Below are 20,273 nucleotides of genomic sequence, written 5' to 3'. Positions count from 1 at the left end.
AGATGAGCTGGCAGTGTTAAAAGGAACTTTTTGTTGACCTCCCTGATTGAATAATACTTTCCATTGATGTTCAGGTTGTTGATCAACGTATTGTACCTCTCAAACACTTCAGTAATTCCTTCTCCTGGATTTGATTTGAAATGTTCATATTCAGAGGTTAGGATTTCCAACTTGTTCTCCCTAACTTCCTCTGTGCCTTCATTAATCACCTCAATAGTTTTCCACATGTGTTTGGAATTTTTACAGTTCATCACATGTCTGTTCATCAAGGGATCAAGGGAATCAATTAAAATTAACTGAAGGCTAGCATCCAAGGAGGCTTCTTCCTTCTCAGCAGGAGTAAAATCTTCAGGCTCTTTTGGATAGGTTCTAGCTTCAGTAGTCACCACACCATCTATTATTACCTCCGGTTCAATAACCATCGGAGTTTTTATACCCTTCTTTAACAAGTTTGAATATTTGGGATTTGCAACTTGTAAAAATAATAGCATCTTCTTCTTCCACATGATATAATTCTCTTTATCAAATTGTGGAATTTTAACGGTTCCAACTTTGTGTGAAGTCATTATGAATTTTTGAATAAATAAAAATTCAAGGAGTTGAAAAATCACAAAAGTCTAGGATCTTGATTTGTTCGTTAATCAAAAGGCTCTGATACCAATTGTTGGGTCCCAATGTGTTTGTAGAAGGGGGGGTTGAATACAAACAGTACCGAATAATCGAATTAAATGCGGAATAAAAAATGTGAAACAAAATTCAAGTTAAATAAGAATGTTATTAAACTTGAAAGGTGTTACAACAACTGTATCGATTACAAGGAATTAATCTCAAATTAATTATCACAAATTTAGAATAAATTCGACATGAACTTTTTCTATTTTTGCAATAATTAGAATCAAATGCTAAACGCGATTTGAGATTAAGTTCTAGGGATTTTAATCCGCTAGATTGTTACACAAGAGCAAGATAAAGATTTCTAGTGGATTGGATTTAACTTTACAATCTAGAAATTTAATCTTGAAGTATGCAGATGAAAAGATGAAATATTTCTTCTTGTTTTTCTTTTCTGCCTTTTTTTTCTTGACTTCTGTGTTCTGAATTTGAGTTGCTGCTTCTCTGCTTCTTTTTAATCAACAGCCGAATAGAATTGAATTGGCATGACAATCCTATAGCTGGCAAGACTTTCGGTAGGACAATGGATTGAACTAGCAAGACAATCTGAATGAACTAGCATGACAATCAGAATGAACTAGCAAGACAATCCTTCTCCTAGTGTAACTTTCGGTGAGACTATTGAAAATGGCCTAGCATGACAATCGGTATGACAATCCTGATTGTCATGCTAGTTCATTTTCAATTGTCTTGCTGATTTAATGCAGATTTTAATCCAATTTAAATTCTGAAAATTCCTAAAATTAATTCAGAATTAATTAATCAATTAATTCAATTAATAAATAAATTATTCTTCGCAGATATAATTTATTTTCTTAATTAAATTAGATGACTTAATTAATTAATAGAGAATTAATTCTAGTCTTCAACAGCACCCATCCTTCTGCAGAACTTCTGAAAATCACTGAAAATTATGAATCAATTCCACCACTTCAATGTTGACACTCGATGTACTGTCTGGTTCATGAGTGACTAACTTCCGTGACGTTTCTTCATGTCTTGACTTTGACACTTTGATTTTCTTCAGATTAAATCCTTGTAATTAATGATACTCTGACGAGATCTCTGTCACTTGATTAAATCCACGATCTTGATTTATATCACTGAGGCATGATCAACTTCTTGAACTTCTTCCAGTGAATTAACTCCTCAAGTCTGAAGATGAACCTTGTTTCTGAATCCTTTGACAGATATTACTTTGCGAGATCTCTCTGACGGTCGATCCACTATTTACTTATTACATTCTTATTTGAGTTGAGTTGAATCCTCGAATATACAAATAGGCTATGACATATGACTTACAAATAGTCCCATAAAACTCAGATTACATAGAAGTTGGAAGCCACACAGAAGTAGAAGTCTAAAATAATTCAGCTTTTTCCCCGACCTTGCGCGGCCGCTCAGCATTTCTGCGCGGGCGCGCAGGCTGCTGCGCGGCCGCTTAGCATTGCTGCGCGGGCGCGCAGGACCCTACTGGAAAAATTCCAAGCTTGCTCCGTTTCTTCGCCGTAATCTGCCCATTCCTTTCCTCTCGCAATGGTGAACACATGCCAAGGCTTATTCTTGATGATTCCTCCCCCGAAATGCAACTATTACCCTGAAATGCATAAACACTAGAAAAACGCATCAAATACACAAAATACTTGATTTCAAGACACAAATTTAAGCCATTTTAAGACGTTCTAAGTGGTATAAAATGCCACTTATCACACCCCCAAACTTAAATCGATGCTTGTCCTCAAGCGTCACAGACTCAAAAGCAAATAAAAATATGCATGAATGCAATCTATATGAAAATGCAACGATCCCCCTTACTACAATTAACCAACCCAATTGTCACACCTCAACGAATGCAGTTAGACAACTAAAGATCAATAAACTCGTGCAACCGGACATACAGCCAGAAACGTGGTGTGTGCAAATGCTTAACAGATATGCTTCGGAACTAGACCAATTACTATGACTAGACTATCCTCAAGGCAATCCTATGATTATACAAAGAATAAAAATTCTAGGCACAAAGTGATATACAACACTACAAGAACTCTGGAGCTTACTACGGAATCGTGCTTTTTATTTACAACTCAAATGCTTATTTGACCGTGCAATGAGTGAGGTCCACAAAAGACTTATACAATGGTATCCATGTAACGAGCGTTAGGTTAGCGGATCCCAGACTCTAAAAGCCTTAGGTCACTAGGCACAAAGTCCCCTAAGAACTTAATAACTCGAATACCAAAGAGCCCACTCTTGATCAATTATGCAATTTTTTTTTTTTCATAACTTCTGAGCAAGTGCGTTTCGCTCCATCTTACTCAACCCTAGACTACTCACAACATAAGCGAGCCGGCTACTAGCCATTTGACGCCTAGCCACAACTAGCAACAACTTCCATATTTTTTTTCTCCAAAAATTTTTCTTTTTCATGTTTTTATCACTAAGAACCTATAATCGAATTCTAAGCATAATAAATAGATTGACCTTGAAAACAACCAAATCATAACAACAATCTAGCCCTTACACATTCTTTAAGACTTAGTGGACTTACAATTGTTTCTAGCATGAATATCAACCTACACAACTTAATATCACTTTAATGCTATCACTACACTCGCATCAATATCACAATTCAGTCGATAAATCATTGCAAAAGGGATCATAGTAAATGCATGAGCTACATGACATTCATAAAAAAACTATATGGCATAAATTATGCAACTATATGAACTAAACTATCATGAATATGCAACTAAATGACACACACACAATATTCCTTAACTACCACCCCCAAACCAACAATCTTCACTGTCCTCAGTGCAAGTAGTAGAAAGGAACACAGGGTATACCTACTCGGAGTCATCATCATCATCACCCTCAGTGGGTGGAGTATCAGGCGGCGGGTATGCAGAGTCCTCACCAAAAACTGGCCACTGGATATCAGCTCCAAGGCCTCGAAAAGCAGTCCCTAATGCAAGGGTGAGCTCCTGAGCAAACCTGCTCTGCGTCTCATACATGGCATCCATCCGCCGTGAAAGCCTCCTATACTGGGCATCACCCATCCCAGCACCCTCCTGAGCTCTCGAAGAACCAACCTCACCACGCCCTGGCCTAGCCATAGTAGCACCTCGTGCTGGACGCCCTCCTGGAAGACGATAACCCAGCCCATGCTCCTCAGGCTCACCACCGGTCCACTCCTGCATCCCATTCAGAGTGCCAGAATCTATCGGAGCTGCTGGCAACTGCAACTGCTCATGAGCCGGCCAGTTCACTCCCACTGCTCGGCATAGCTTCGTAACCGTGGATGCATAAGGGATGTTCATATGCTTTGCTCCCCTCAAAAACTTCAGAATTCCTTGGTAGATAAACTCACCATAGTTCACATAGTATTCCTCATTCAGAATTCCCCACAACAGCTGTGCTCTCTCAACTGTGACCTCGTGTGCATGTGAAGAAGGCAAAATATTAGCACATATAAATGCATTCCATGCACGGGCATACCTGTTCATGGCGATCGCCGGAAAGTGACGATACTCATTATTGGCTGGACTGCGGTTCCAAACTATGCCCGGTCGACAGAGAGTCGCACAAATCAAATCCAAGTCAAAATCCTCAGCAGTCTTTTCATTCCAGTTCTCCTCCTCGGGCTTCCTCTCTCGCTGTCCAATCACACGGCAAATCGCCGCAGGATGATAATCAACCGTCAGCCCACGGACTACAGAAAACCCATTCTTTTCAGCCTCCGCGTTCGCGTAGAACTCGCGAACAACGCTCATCGGTACTGCTTCGGGTGACTCACAAAAAGCTATCCACCCCTTCTCTGCAATCATGGGCAACAACTCACCATCCCTCCCTGATGGTAAAAACCCCCTCTCCTTCAGAATCGGCTTCCCCAACAGCCTAGTGTACTCCTCCTCCGCAGCTCTGTCAGTTAACCGAGGCCTTGCAGCAGTGCCCCTCGATGAATCAGCAGTAGGAACTGTGCTGCTGCTGTCAATAGTGCGTGCTCTCTTGGGTGCCATTGATTCGTGAATAGAAGTGTGTAAGAATTGATTTTTGATGTTTGTGAGAGGGTTTAAGTGTAGGAAGTTTTGTGGGAGATATGTAGGATAGGTGTATGTATATATAGGGTGTGGATTAGATTAGGGTTTGGGAATTAAGGGTTAAAATGATGGGGTAGTGGGGACAATTCGTGGGTTTATGGGCTAAAACTGTTTTTGTGTTTTTGTTTATTTTTTTTTTTTCTGAACTGTAAAAATTTTCTGGAACTCGACCCCTGCGCGGCCGCTCAGCATTTCTGCGCGGGCGCGCAACAAGCTGCGCGGGCGCGTAGAGGGTCTCTGGAAAAAAAAAATTCAGCCCCTGTTTTCTGATTTTTTTGTGTTTTTGGATAGGTTATTAACTTCTAAGGGTTCCTGTGACAACAATTCATGGGTTGCCTCCCACGCAGCGCTTCTTTTTCGTCATTAGCTTGACGTTCCGTACCTTTCTCAAATAGTCAACAAAATGGCACTAACCACCTCTCGGTTTGCCATGTCCCCATAGTAGTGCTTCAACCGCTGACCGTTAACCTTGAATGCTTGGTCCGAATCATTCTCAAAAATTTCCACCGCTCCATGTGGAAATACAGTTTTGACAATAAAAGGTCCAGACCACCTTGATTTCAACTTCCCAGGAAAAAGTCGGAGCCGAGAGTTGAATAAAAGAACTTGTTACCCTGGCACAAATAACTTAGGATGTAGCTTCCTATCGTGCCACCTCTTCACCTTTTCCTTATACATTTTGTTATTCTCGTACGCTTGAAGTCGAAATTCATCAAGTTCATTAAGCTGAAGCATTCTTTTCTTACCAGCTGCATCTAAATCCAGGTTCAATTTCTTCAATGCCCAGTAGGCCTTATGCTCAAGCTCCGCTGGTAGATGACATCCCTTACCGTACACCAACTGAAATGGTGACATCCCTAGTGGAGTTTTGTATGCTGTTCTGTAAGCCCAAACAGCTTCATCGAGCTTTAAAGACCAATCCTTCCTTGACGGACAAACAACCTTCTCTAGAATGCGCTTTATCTCTCTGTTAGACACTTCTGCTTGACCATTTGTTTGCGGATGATAGGCAGTAGCTACTCGATGATTCACATTATAACGCTGCATCATAGAAGTGAACTTACGGTTGCAAAAATGCGATCCTTCATCACTTATGATTACCCGAGGTGTTCCAAACCTTGTGAAAATTTGCTTATGAAGAAAATTTAGCACTACCTTTGCATCATTTGTCGGTAAAGCTTTAACTTCGACCCATTTTGAGACATAATCGACTACCAGCAAGATGTACTGATTATTGCAAGACGCGATAAAAGGTCCCATGAAATCGATTCCCCACACATCAAAGACCTCGACTTCAAGCATCACATTTAATGGCATCTCATCCTTCCTTGACAAATTTCCCACTCTTTGGCAACGATCACACCTTAAAACAAACTGATGAGCATCCTTGAACAAAGTAGGCCAGAAAAAACCTGCTTGCAGAATACGAGCTGCCGTCTTCTCACCTCCATAGTGTCCACCATAAACCGTGGAATGGCAGTCTCGTAATATCCCCTCCGTCTCACAGAACGGGATACATCTCCTGATGATCTGGTCAGCTCCCTGTCTAAACAAATATGGTTCATCCCACATATACCACTTCACCTCATGCAGAAACTTCTTCTTTTGAGCGGATGTCAAATTAAGAGGCATTATATTGCTAACGAGATAGTTTACAATATCTGCAAACCATGGTTCTTCCTCCTGAATTGCAAACAACTGCTCATCCGGAAAAGATTCATTGATTAACGTCCTATCTTGTGAAGTAGAATCGGGATTCTCCAACCTAGAGAGATGGTCAGCTACTTGATTCTCCGTACCTTTTCTATCTTTGATCTCTAACTCAAATTCCTGAAGTAAAAGCACCCAACGAATGAGTCTCGACTTCGAATCCTTCTTAGAAACCAGATAGCGAATAGCTGCATGATCAGTGAATACTGTTACTTTCGTACCAAGCAGATAAGATCGAAATTTCTCAAAGCCAAAGACTATAGCCAAAAGCTCCTTCTCAGTAGTGGTGTAGTTCAATTGGGCCCCATTTAAAGTCTTACTCGCATAGTAGACCACATGGAAGATATTTTTCTTGCGCTGTCCCAGAACTGCACCTACCGCATAATCACTCGCATCACACATCATCTCAAACGGTTCTGTCCAATCTGGTGCTATAATAACTGGTGCAGTGATCAAACTCTTCTTGAGAGTCTCGAATGCTGCCAAACATTCATCATCAAATTTGAAAGGCACATCTTTCTCAAGCAAATTGCACAACGGCTTAGATATCTTTGAGAAGTCCTTGATGAATCGCCGATAAAAACCCGCATGACCAAGAAAACTACGGATTCCTTTCACAGAATTGGGTGGGGGAAGATTTTCAATGACTCCCACCTTGGCCTTGTCCACCTCCAGACCCTTGCTAGAGACCTTATGCCCAAGGATAATGCCTTCACGCACCATAAAATGACATTTCTCCCAATTAAGCACCAAATTAGTTTCCACGCATCTTTTGAGTACGGCGCGCAGATTATTCAAACATTCATCATATGAGTGTCCAAAGACGGAGAAGTCATCCATGAACACTTCGACGTTATTTCCAATCATGTCAGATAATATAGCCATCATACATCTCTGAAAGGTGGCCGGGGCGCCACATAACCCAAACGAAACTCTGTGAAAAGCAAATGTGCCAAATGGACAAGTGAAGGTAGTCTTTTCCTGATCCTCTGGTGCGATACAAATCTGATTATACCCGGAATAACCATCCAGAAGACAAAAATACTCATGTCCCATCAATCTGTCAAGCATTTGATCAATAAATGGAAGAGGAAAGTAATCCTTCCTTGTGGCTTTGTTCAATTTCCTATAATCCATGCATACTCTCCATCCTGTAACTGTTCGAGTAGGGATGAGCTCATTCTTTTCATTTGCGACCACAGTGATACCTCCTTTCTTAGGTACACATTGTACGGGGCTCACCCACGAGCTGTCAGAAATAGGATAAATGATGCCTGCATCTAGCCATTTCAGAATTTCTTTCTTTACCACCTCCTTCATGATCGGGTTCAGTCTTCGCTGATGTTCCACAGTTGGCTTACTACCTTCCTCTAACAGAATTTTATGCATACAATATGAAGGACTTATCCCCTTGATGTCTGCTATGGTCCATCCTATAGCCGATTTGAATTCTCTCAAAATCCTTAAGAGCTTGTCTTCCTCACTACCTGAAAGGTCAGCTGAAATAATAACAGGTAACGTAGATGAATCACCTAAAAAAGCATACCTCAAGTGTTCAGGTAATGGTTTGAGCTCCAAGGTAGGTGCTTCCTCTATTGATGGTTTGAGCTTCCCTTCAGCATTCTTAAGGTCAGAAGTACCAAGAGATTCAAATGGTATGTCCAGCTTTCGCTTCCATGGAGAAGCGTTCAGATATTGTAATTGCTCGTTGCTATCTTCATCATCGCTGTCAAAATCCCCCAATAAGGCCTTTTCCAATGCATCAGACATTAGCATGTGATCGAGTTCCGAAGTAACCGCAGTATCAATCACATCCACTTTTAAGCACTCCTCATCTTCTGTAGGGAATTTCATTGCCTTGAATACATTGAAGGTCACATCCTGATCTTGGACCCGCATAGTAAGTTCACCTTTTTGCACATCTATCAAGGTACGGCCAGTAGCCAAGAAAGGCCTTCCCAAGATTATGGGAATCTTCTTATCTTCCTCAAAATACAGAATAACAAAATCTGCTGGAAAGAAGAGCTTATCCACCTTGACGAGCACATCCTCAACTATGCCCCTTGGGTAAGTAATGGAACGGTCCGCCAATTGTAGCGACATGTATGTGGGTTTTGGATCAGGCAGATCCAGCTTTTTAAAGATCGACAACGGCATCAGATTAATACTTGCTCCCAAATCACAAAGGCACTTGTCAAAAGTTAGATTGCCAATGGTGCAAGGAATGGTGAAGCTTCCTGGATCTTTCAGTTTTGGCGGTAACTTTTGCTGCAGAACAGCGCTGCATTCTTCCGTGAGAGCAACGGTTTCAAGGTCATCCAGTTTCACCTTCCTTAAAAGAATAGTCTTCATAAACTTCGCATAACTAAGCATTTGTTCCAAAGCCTCAGCGAAAGGTATATTGATGTGAAGTTTCTTAAACACCTCCAGAAACTTCCCAAACTGTCTATCCAGCTTTTGTTGCTGCAATCTCTTAGGAAAAGGTGGTGGAGGATAGAGCTGTCTCTCCCCTGTATTAGCCTCAGGCAGAGTGTGTTTAACAGTAGTCTTCCTTGGTTCCGCTGCTTTCTCCTTTTGCTTAGATTCTTCATCTCTAACTTCAGCTTCGACTTCTTTTGCCTTTTCAGCATCAGCTACTTTTCCAGACCTTAAGGTAATAGCCTTGACTTGCTCTTTAGCTTCCTTCCTGCCTGGTACTTCCGTGTCACTGGGAAGAGTGCCAGGTTGACGATTGAGCACTGCGTTGGCTAATTGACCGATTTGATTTTCCAAGGTCTTGATAGAAACCGCCTGACTCTTGCACAACCGCTTAAGTTCCTCAAAATCAGCACTAGTAGGTGCAGCTGCACTTCCCTGTTGAGGATATGATTGCCTTGTAGCATATTGCTGTGGTTGCTGGAATCCAGGTGGGTTAAACTGTTTACTCACTCCTTGCTGATATGGTGGCTGAATAGCATTCTGATTATTCCCCCAGCTGAAATTTGGATGATTTCTGTTATTAGGATGATAGGTCGCTGGCACAGGCTGCTGTTGTCGCTGATAATTATTCACATACTGAACAGATTCGTTGACAAGAGAACACTGATCCATAGCATGAGAACCTGCACAAAGCTCACAAACCATAGCTATTTGATTAACTCCATACGTAGCCAGAGAATCAACCTTCATTGATAGCGCTTGGAGCTGGGCTGCAATAGCGGTGGCTGCATCAACTTCCAAAATACCTGCTACCTTGCCTGACGTCATCCTCTGAGTTGAGTTTTGATGCTCAATTGCAGCCATCGTCTCTATAAGATTATACGCCTCAGTATAGCTTTTAGCGCATAAGGCTCCTCCAGCTGCTGCATCGAGCATGGGCCGAGATTGGGCCCCCAAACCATTATAAAAACCAGTGATCACCATCCAATCCGGCATTCCATGATGTGGACATTTCTCAACATTTCCTTGTAGCGTTCCCAAGCCTCGCACATAGATTCTGTAGGTTGCTGCGCAAACTGAGTAAGAGCACTCCTCATAGCAGCAGTCTTTGCCATGGGATAAAACTTCACCAGAAACTTTTGCGCAAGATCTTGCCACGTAGTGATGGACCCAGCTGGTTCAGAATGTAACCAGTCTTTAGCCTTATCCCTCGGTGAGAAAGGGAAAAGCCTCAACTTGATAGCCTCATCAGTCACGCCATTATACTTAAAAGTGCTGCAGATCTCGACAAAATTTCTTATGTGCATGTTGGGGTCTTCAGTTGCCGCTCCTCCAAAAGAAACAGAATTCTGCACCATCTGAATAGTGCCCGGCTTGATTTCAAAGGTGTTAGCTTGAATAGCCGGATGAAGGATGCTTGACTGAATGTCATTAATTTTAGGCCGAGAAAAATCCATAAGAGCTGGATCAGCTTGAACAATACGATCTCCCATGTTTACTGGTTCTTTCTGCTCAGTTCCTGAATCCGAATCCTCAAAATCTAACTTCTCCGGAATATCAAGAACTTCGTCTGTCTCCTCAGCTGTATCTAAAGTCCTCTTGCAAGCACGAGAACGAGTTTGCATAAACGCTTGCTAAAGTACCTGAAACACAACCAAAAAGAGTAAGTAACTACTACGTCCTAATCACTGAGTCCTAATGACCAATGATGGTAAGTACATAAACTAAACAAATACGCCGAGTCCCCGGCAGCGGCGCCAAAAACTTGTTAGGGCGAAAACACGCACTAATATTCACGCAAGTATACACGTTCGCAAGTAATATAGAATACTTTCTAGTTCGTTCCCTCAGAGACTCAGACTAAATTATTGTCTAATTAAACTCACTCACCAATGTACGATTACTTCTCAATGTTAAGATAATAACACTTAAAATTGTTGATTAAATATTAACTATGATTAACTACTTAATTAACCACTTAACTAACACTTCAAATTGTCAATAATAAAATACTCATGAGATCACAACTTCATTATTACTTCCTTCTATAGCCATTGTTATTACCTTTAGCATGCGACAATGATGATATTAATCGAATAACACGAAACTGATAAAAGCCAACTTTCATTGTACTAATACCATTCTACCAAGCATCCACAATTAAGATAGAAGTTGAATAGTCATCAATTATGTTTAGTTCCTATATGTCTACAGAAATTGACAACACAACGATTTAAGCACAAGTTATCCCTTTTGATTACATAGGGCAAATAAAACTGTTAGAGTTACCCACTAATCATGCACAACGTACATGAACCTATGCTAGCATGGCAAGTTCTAAATCTCAAGATCCACCGTCGCTTCACAAGAGATTAACACCCTATCTTATATGTTCGCGACGCACATAAGACGAATACGCACAACCAATACTAGATATCATGCAATCATCACACACTAAAGTATTAAACAATTAACTAAAGAATTCCATAATAAATCCGTTGCAACCCCATGATCACGATTAGCCCATAATAGAACTCATCGCCATCATGGGTTCATATGAAATCATGACAAACAAACACAAGAAAATAATAACTACACTAATTATATTAAAATAGAGTACGTCACAAGAGTAAATAAGTCAAAGCAAGAAAACTAGCATCCAATGTTACAACGAAACAAGAATCACAAGAATATATGCTTCCTCTTCGTTGTGGTGTGCTAAATCGGTCTTCTTCCTTATCTCCTTCGCTTCTTGCGTAAAACACAATCTAAAACATAATCTCCTTAATACTCTCTGTGAAAACGTCTCAAATCTACCTATATAATAGTCCCATAAAACTCAGATTACATAGAAGTTGGAAGCCACACAAAAGTAGAAGTCTAAAATAATTCAGCTTTTTCCCCGACCTTGCGCGGCCGCTCAGCATTTCTGCGCGGGCGCGCAGGCTGCTGCGCGGCCGCTCAGCATTGCTGCGCGGGCGCGCAGGACCCTACTGGAAAAATTCCAAGCTTGCTCCGTTTCTTCGCCGTAATCTGCCCATTCCTTTCCTCTCGCAATGGTGAACACATGCCAAGGCTTATTCTTGATGATTCCTCCCCCGAAATGCAACTATTACCCTGAAATGCATAAACACTAGAAAAACGCATCAAATACACAAAATACTTGATTTCAAGACACCAATTTAAGCCATTTTAAGACGTTCTAAGTGGTATAAAATGCCACTTATCAGTCACTCCCAAAAGGCCTCAACCTGATGGAGATAACTGGCTGCTTATATGCTAGCAAACTGCCCCCTCCACAAACGATGTAGGACAACTCCTAACAATGTAGATGCTATGTAGATTCTGCAGAGTGCCTAGTAACCATGCTTCTTTGTTTTCTATTATTCATTGCACTTGCTTTCTATTACAAAGTTAAAGTGTCAAGTTCTTACACTTCTTTAAATTTGAGTGTTTCATTACTGTGATCTGTGGATGTTGTGGTCATATGTAACTTCAGAGTAGCAACCATCTTATATATTTCTCATGGCTTATAATGGTCACTTACATGGCTTAATTATACTATTGCCAGTAGTGGCGGATGTACCATTGTTCAAGCTGTGTCACTTGACACACCATAATTTTTTATTTTTTTACAAATTTTTTTAAACTGATATTCAAGCTATATCTGTGATATTTATTGTGGGCTTTGGCTTCAAGATAGTGGGCTTTTCCAACAGGCCTGTTTCATTTAAAAAAATTAAAGCCCACGAAGGTATATTATAATTTAGATAGGTGACTTCTCCTTCATTTTTCAAACATTCCCTATTTTTTTCCCCTCTTCTATGCCTTCAACCCAAATTTTCATATCTAATTTTAGGCCATAAACACCCAAATGTGTCATATTAATTCATTTTTTAGGATATTCACATGTATTATCAAGAGAAAGATCTGTTTTCCAATATTAAGATGAGTGATAATATAGATAGGTATCAAAATATAAAAATTTGTCAAGAACAATTGTAATAACTTTCAAGTACTTTTTATTATTATTTGAATCAGTTTATTTTTATATTTATGTCATAAATGTTTGACACACCATAAATAAAATCTTGGATCCGCCACTGACTATGGTTACTTGGTTTAAGTTTATATAACTTGTCCACCTACTTGTTGTGATTTAACTTGCCATATCTGGCATCTGCCATCACTCCTCAGAGTGCATACTTTATAAACCATCCTTAGGAGTAGTATTATAAGAATTTTTTTTTTGTATTTTTTTCAGTGGACTATTATTATTTGAAATAAAATTTATAATATTAGAATATATAGTGTAATTGTCATTAGTTAATGTTTGTAATCAATGATATGGAATTTATATTTGATATGACAAAAACAGATATTCAAGGCAAATAAGAGAAGTTTTTAAAAAGCTCTTTATTATTAAGAATTTTTAAATTTTTGTCTGAGACATTTTATATAAATATTTTAAACCTAATTTAAAATTACTTCTTATTGTTTGCAAACTCGATTTTTTTTTATTTTTTCCAGGAAGGGGAACATGAACTCGCTTTTACCTTGTACAGTGTAAATTTTTTGATATTTATTTTGATAGTGAGTTCGGGAGTAAAAATTTAATTTTCAACTCTTTTTAAAATAAAGTTATTTTTTAATCTTCCAATAAAATAGTTGAGTAGGGAAGAAATTTTGGAACATGTAGAAAAAGTCGTTTCACCATTATTATTTTTTGTATAATCAAATGTTATTTTTAAATTTTTAATAAACTCACGTATGTAATACAATGGATCTGGTCCGGACATTGTTTTGTGGGCCAAAAACGGAGGTACTTTGAACCATTACTATAATCCTTGAGACGGTAAGCACTCCCCCTCCGAATGCGAAAGGGTTGCATGTATCTGTAATAATTGACTGTTTGATACAGCCATTAGTCACGTCACTACACACAGGCTGCATGGGGCACTTAAAATGATTAATAAAGATGGATATAAATTTATGAACACAGAAAAGACTTAACCTCTCTCATGCCAATACCCTCATCTTTCTTACAAACAAACGGCAATACCCTCATCTTTCTTTCAAAAATCATGGAAATGGGTTGGAGCTTGCCACCAAAAGCATTTGTCAAAGTTAATGTGTTTGGGGTTTTCTGCGAGAACCCGTTGCCAAATGGCAATAGGTCAGGGATGGGGATTTTTGTTAGGAATTCAGATGGTGATATTCAACTAATGGTGTCAGGGTCGCTCCAGATTCTGAATGAGAGAGTGAATGAACTGTGGCCGCTGTTACTGGGTCTTAGGGGTTGTTTGTATGTTCGGAAATATAAAGTAATTCTTGAGACTCAACATGTTGAAGCCGTTACAGAATGGGAAGCATGGAGCTCTTTCATTGATCCAAGATACGGTGATGTGATAATAAGTCTCGTTAAGAGAAGGACGGATAAAAGGCTCAAACTGCATGTCTCTGTAGTGAATGAGAGCAAGAATCAGCTTGCACGGTTTCTTGCAAAGGACGGAGCTCTTAATCGGACATTGCTTGTGATCATAGCGAGGCCATTTGGTCGGGTGAAAGAAATTTGGCATCGGGACATGGTGTTAGGAACCACAAAGATGGCTTTTGATCTGGTCACGGAAGAACAATACAGAAAAATCAAGGAAGGGGACTCCAACGATGGTATGGGGGAGTTGAATCCGGAGGAAGAATGATTAAGATTTGTCGTCGGACAGTGAAGCTATGGAAGAAGCATCGGGGGAAAGTGAACAGTTTGGGTGGATGTGTAGTACTGTTTTCTTATTGAAATTTATTTATTTTGGAAAATTGAAGATAAGTTGTATTTTAAAGTTGAAATATGTAATGCTCATTTGAATTCTGGCATTTTAAATAATATGTGGTCACTGAATATAATTTTGCAAAATTCTTACTTTGCACTACTTATTTGAACTTAACAATTAATTTTTCAGTTTAAATAAAAAATGGGGAATATATATGATATTATTAAAAAGATACCATATTAATATTAAATTATATATTTTGGTAGTTAAAAATATTACTGCTACAAAATCATATTACCAAAGTATATATTAAAATTAAAATTAAAATTATACTAAATACCTAAACACATGTGATAACCATTGATCTCGGTATATTCCGGATGTGAGTTTAAATCTTTCTGAAATATGAAAATAATTAATCGTTAATGATGTGTTACAATCTTTTATGTTAACGAATTTATTGTATTTTATTTGTATATATATATATATATTAACCAATGCACCAATTTATTTGTATTCAAATCGACTTTCCATTTTTTTTAAAAAATTCCCGTTTGAATTTTGTCAATTTAAATGCAAATTTTATATCTTTGCATTTGTTTAACAAAAATATAAATGTAATTGTGATATACTTAAACTAAAAGTTATATCTAAGCCGCTGCCTAATGGCCACTGTAATATATAAGACGCTTACATAAAATGGTTTAACATATATTGTGAGTAATAAATTTGAAGACAAATATTTTAATGTATTAAGTGGAAATATCTCCTTCTATATATTAAAAGGAAACCAAGGGAAAATTGAGCCATTTTAATGGTTGTGAAGTTATAAGTTTACCCTTTTATTTTGCTAAAATTAAGAAGAAATTATGTTTAGAATTATGTTTACAACAAGATTCGAACCCCTTACCATCTATTGTCAAATTACATGTCACTGCCACTGTGCTTTATATTATTTATGTAACTCCGTTTTTTAGTTTCCGTATAATTGTATCTCCTCCGAAATATTAAAAAAGGACTACGGGAAAATTGAGATATTTTAATGGCAGTAAAATTACAATTTTGCATTTTATGTTTGATAATTTTAAAAATGTCATTTCTCACGCAATTTTTGTTAAAAATATGTATCGAACCCCAAACTTTCTACTCAAAAACTTCATATCACTGCCATATCACTACCATTGTGCTACATAACTTCTTGAGTTTATTTAAATTTTTTATTAGATAAGCCACATCCTCTCTTTTTATCAAATTCTTTTTTTATTAATTTAATTTTTGGGTAAATAAAATGTTGATTTATATTATTTATGTGCCTCCTTTTTATTTAATTTTTGTAGTTTTATTATAAAATTTAAAAAATGCCACCACCTCATATTAGTTTCACTCAATGTTGTCCGCAAGGGTTGGCTTAGTTGGTTAAAGAGAGGATAACTATCCTCTTGGTCACAGGTTCGAATCCCACGGGAGGAGAATTTATGATTATGCCTCCTGAGCCAGAGCCTGTCGCTTAAATGCGGTTTACCTTCGTTCACATGCTTTGCAGGCTATTGCGTGAGCCCGTAGGTTTACCCAGTGCGCACCCGAAGGGTAGCGGCTGCGGGTTACCTATGATAAAAAAGATATTATCAATGTTTTTATATATTACAAATTAGTATACTATTTTTTATTTTAAAAATATACTAAAAATACAAAATTATTATTTTTAATATCCCCGCATCCCCGTGGGAATCCCTATTCCGGCGGGAATCGGTAATGAAAAGAATTCCCGTTTAGGATTCAAGGTGTGTTCGGGGTCAGGGCGGGGATAGTACTTCCCGACCCCGAAATGACCCGATGCACATCCCTGCAAATAAATTTCAAATATTTTAGTTATAATGATATAGTTTTAATTTTTTTTATCAAGGTATGTATAAAAACAAAATAAAATAATTATTTATTGTATTCAAAATTTATTTCTACATAGATGCAAGTTTATTCGAGAGAAGATATAAATATATATATATATACAGGTCTGTGGCTCGCATGGGCTTTTACGCAAGTTTTCTTTGAAATTTAGAAAGAAGTCACAAATCAATTAAGCGAAATAACTTCATAGAAACGAGTTCTTAATTTAAAACAACATTTACATTTTAATTGCGCTGCCTGCTGACCTCGTAACCGTACACATTCAATGTCCATTACTGTAACAGTTGAAACTGTAGCCCTCTTCAATCTGCAAAAACATTTTCTCTCCGCTTGGGCGAATCGATAAAGCATGTTTGTGGGTATTTAAAAGGTGTGTTCTTTTTGTTTTCATGCAAGTAATATCGAACTATTGTTTTCATTGTTCTGTGTAGACATGGAATGGTCGGGTGTTGTTGTCGAGAAATTCATCAAGGTTCTCACTGTTGTTGATACTACTTTGGATGAGATGGTTAGTACATTTTGTTTGTGTGTTTAGTTCAATTACATTTGGAATCTTAATTTGTATCTTTCACAGAAAATATCGAGGGAGTTTCTCAGAAAAAATGGTTCAAGGCTTGAAGAAAGCCTACTCTTGAAATTTCGAAATGGTTATGAAATTGCTGCAGTTTTTAACAAAGAAAAAGGTTCAATTTTTGGGGTTTTTACATTTTTTGAAGATTTCGGTTTAAAAGGGAGCGAAATGCTACTGTTCGAGTACAATAGGGTGCGGGATTTCAATGTGTTTGTTATAGGGAATGATCTTACAGAGATCGATTATCCCAATATTGTTCACTTTAGGCAAAAGAGGCGCCCCCGAACTGGTACTAATCCCTTCTCTGTTCTGTAATGGGTTATTTTGGTTGTTTTTGTAATGTTTTATGCTTTGATTATTTACATATTTGCTTTGATAGTGTTATTGAGAAATGGTGGCTTGAAGTATGTTCATTTTGTCAAGGATGAAGACCCCCTGTATGATGAGTTTGTAAGTACTCTTATGTACTTCCGAATTGGAATATTTTTACATTCTTATCATATGCATAACATGAATTTATATTTTTAGGAGCCTCCCTACTCATTTAAAAACAAATGTGGCCTTTTGCGGGGATATCAGAACTTCTTTTTCAGTAATGGAAAGAAGACAGAGGGAGTATACAATCATGAAAGTGGGAAATTTCGCAGTCTAAGTAAAATTTGCTCCATAGTAGGCCTTGAAAACTTTGGAAAATTTAACGTGCTTCTCTTTAAATATGAGGAAATTGGTGTGAGTACCGTATCAGTGTTTGATGACCACTTTGTGGAGGTGTTCCTCCCAGGAACACCGCTGTCACCTGGTATAGAAATGTGTACTTCTCAACAGCATTGTATATTTCCACTTTACAGAGTATTCGACATGATTGTATATCTTATGTAATTTCTTTGAAGGTCTCAACTCGCATAACCCCACAATACATGGACATATTGAAATAACTATCCAGCCTTGCCACATGTACAAATATAGTTATGGAGTGGTAAGATTCGTTTAATGTTTTTTGTAGTTGTAGTTTTGCTATTATCTTGACTTTATTAAAATTGGTAACATGAAATAAGGTTCATGCAATGTATGTGTAGGATATATCTACTGAATATAATGGAATCACTAATTTCTGGAGGCACATCGACTACATCACTGTTTATGCAGTTGGTAGTGCATGGAAGCTACAGGTGAGGCATCGAGCGGGCAAGTGTCAGCGGACAACGATTAAGGATGGGTGGATCCAGTTTAGAGATGATCTGGGCTTGGTGGAAGGAGATGTGCTTGTCCTAGAGTGTTCAAACAGCTCTCTAGAACATTTCTGTGTTGAAGTCCTCAAGAATCATGGTGAATAGTCTATAATGTCTAGTTCTTATCTTCTACAATTATAGTCTCTATCATAGTTACTGGTTATGTTGTTATTTTGGATATAATCTGTAGTACTTCTAAGCTATCTGTTGAATCTCCTAATGTGGTTTTGGTTCTATTTTGGAATTAGTGTTTAGTTCATTCTATTAATTACTAATTTCGATGAGTCATTAGTGGACAACATGTTGGATTAAATGTACAGAGCAAAAATAAAATTAGCAGTCTTGATTTGAAGAAAAGTTAATAGGTTCATAGGACAAATATTGGCATACACATATAATAAACATTACATGCCTCATTAAGGTCTTCAGTAGGGAGAATTCTTGACTTCAATAACATAGAAAATGGTTCTGGAACTCTGTATTTAAGTCATCGATATGTTATCCAGATGCACACTGGTGTCGGAACTCTGTTGATACATAAATTTGAAATTAGTCTCAATGAATCACTTCAATACCATATATATGTTTGAATTATGATAGGTCTAATGATATGTATCGTTATACATGTGGAACTGAAGCCTCTGTTGTTTGTTGGACATAACATGTACGCACCCTGATGGTAGTATGCATCTCAAATCCTCTGTACATGTCATTTCCAATATAAACTTCCTCCTTCTCTTTGATATTAAATTCCCTTATCTCAAGCTTAATTGTGTAGTCACCTTGTTCTATAGTCTTCAATGCCGCGGGGAACTTACCCTTTTCCTTCATACAGAAACATATTGTGTATTGATTCTGAGAAGTATTTTAAAATAATTTAATTATCGGTGTGTTTGTTAAATACCTCTTCCTCCATCTCAAAAACAGTCTTTCCAAAGAGTTTGCGAATTGCTCGGTCCATCAATAGGATATCAATCTCCCCTGTTCTGTCTGTGCCCACGATACAAATTCCAAACCTGTAGTACGTATAGTTATTACATACTTCGTAAGTTGTTTAGAAAATACAAAGTCATTAGAATAAAGACTCACTTTTTATCAGGATAGGATACTTTTTTGTTGCATTTCTTGCATAGAAACTTGCCTTCTACTTCATCAATTTTCTTGTAACATGTTGTACATTGCAAATAGAACCAAGGGTGTGATTCATGAACAGTGTTAATACGAACCTGACATATAACTTCTTCTACGGAATTTGGATTAATATAATTTTTAATTAATATATTTGTACATTTAAATGTTTAGATGTGAACAAAAAAGTGGTTAAAGAACAACATTACTACCTCAATATAATCTTCCCCCAGCTGCTTGATTTCCTGGATGGTCATCAACTTGGGTTCCTTTTTCGTCTGTATAATTCTTATGTGTTCTTTCTTAAGCTGTGGTTCAGCACTCCTATAAATCATAAATAGTTTATTAGGTTCTAAAACAATATATGATTCTTACTTCCTCTGTGCATATTATATCTTATATTTAACATATCTTACATTTTGCATAACTGGGCAACACTGTGGTGGTTATAGTTGATGTAGTAAACCGTGGGTGAGAAGTTACACAGATCATATTCATCTAAAGCAAAGTGATATATACATAAGTATAGACAGGACTGTGCACAATACAAATTTCTAATACATGGTACATTATTTGTGATGTATACCTTGAAACACACCAACTTTCCCAGATGCGATAATGACAATCAGAGGTTCTTCAAATTTAGTCAAACAAACCTCCTGATGGAAACACTCAGCAAACTCTCCCCATAGAGTGACATTTAAGTAATTGCTATAATATAAAAGTGTATGGTTTTTATTAATCCTTCAGATGTTAGATATTGAAACCAATA

At 37.8% G+C, this 20,273-nt stretch overlaps 1 non-coding gene across 1 annotated transcript; it reads left to right on the top strand.

Moving 5' to 3' along the window:
* The first annotated feature begins 9,894 nt into the window (after positions 1 to 9,894).
* On the top strand, positions 9,895 to 10,000 carry LOC141675870 (small nucleolar RNA R71). Its single transcript, XR_012556499.1, has one exon. It is a non-coding gene; the product is annotated as a small nucleolar RNA R71 (small nucleolar RNA).
* Positions 10,001 to 20,273: the final 10,273 nt, after the last annotated feature.

The sequence above is a fragment of the Apium graveolens genome, chromosome 7, assembly GCF_009905375.1.
Source record: "Apium graveolens cultivar Ventura chromosome 7, ASM990537v1, whole genome shotgun sequence".
Taxonomy (NCBI): domain Eukaryota; kingdom Viridiplantae; phylum Streptophyta; class Magnoliopsida; order Apiales; family Apiaceae; genus Apium; species Apium graveolens.
Note: the sequence above shows the minus strand (reverse complement) of the source record. Positions and strands in the feature narration are given on the sequence as shown.